The sequence below is a fragment of the Aplysia californica genome, unplaced genomic scaffold (genome assembly GCF_000002075.1).
Source record: "Aplysia californica isolate F4 #8 unplaced genomic scaffold, AplCal3.0 scaffold00496, whole genome shotgun sequence".
NCBI lineage: Eukaryota > Metazoa > Mollusca > Gastropoda > Aplysiida > Aplysiidae > Aplysia > Aplysia californica.
Genome location: NW_004797766.1, coordinates 441,056 through 442,050, shown reverse-complemented (window position 1 = coordinate 442,050; position 995 = coordinate 441,056). Strand labels below are relative to the sequence as shown.

Sequence of the window (995 nt, the reverse complement as noted above, 5' to 3'; positions counted from 1 at the left end):
TCACACACACACACGCACGAACAAACATGCACACGCACTTAGACAGACACATACACACGCGTGCGAGCACACACAGACACATACACACATACGAACACACACACATGCAAAGGCACACGCATACGGAAATAGACACACACAAACACACACACGCAGCACACACACACAAGCCACACACACACACGCACTCACACGCACACACACACATACACACACACATACACACACAGGCAAATACATGCAAAAACGCTCGCACATACCTGTACACTGATGCACAGACACACACGCGTACACACAAACACTCACACAAAAACACACACACACGCACACACACACATACACACACACACACAAACGAACTCACACACACAAACACGAAGACACTTCACTGATAAGGCGTTTTGTTGACTTTGGCATTTAGTACAATGCTCTATGGCCACAAGCAACGCAACAACAACAGCATGCTGGCATTTTGATACTGCTTAAAAAAATGTAGTTTATTTTACGAGCCAATCAACGCAATTCAGATAATTAATTTACGAGATAGGCTTCGACTCTGCCTCGCGCGGAAAGGAGGGATGCAACGTCCCAGCAGGAAGACCTAGATATAAGATAAAAAATCTCCTCACTCGGGAATCGAACTGAGCTCTTCTGCGTACAGTGGCGAAGTGCCTAACTGCTACACCGAAAGACGCCGTTTTTTGATATTGTGAATTATTTGATTTTAGTGTAACCTCTAAAGCAATTGTATAGTAAGCTTTGTTCATGTCATCTGAGGTTTAAGACGTGGTTACGAATAAATCTTTATTCCTTATTCTTTTCATTCACTTCACTTTTTTTCATTAAACTGGCTTATTATTCCGGATGTATAAGGATTGAATAGAAAGTCCACTGAACACGACAAGGAAAAACAATTTTTTTGTTTGTTTGTTATAGTAGAGGGTTTTACGGCGCTCGCAAATAATTGTATTTTTTTTTCGGAGTCTGCGATGGGT

The 995-nt window shown here is 42.1% G+C and overlaps 1 protein-coding gene across 1 annotated transcript in view; it reads right to left on the bottom strand.

Annotated features, from left to right (window-relative positions):
• LOC101850982 overlaps positions 1-995 on the bottom strand; it is a gene marked incomplete at its 5' end in the record, with an annotated part of 13,997 nt that overhangs the window by 5,902 nt on the left and 7,100 nt on the right.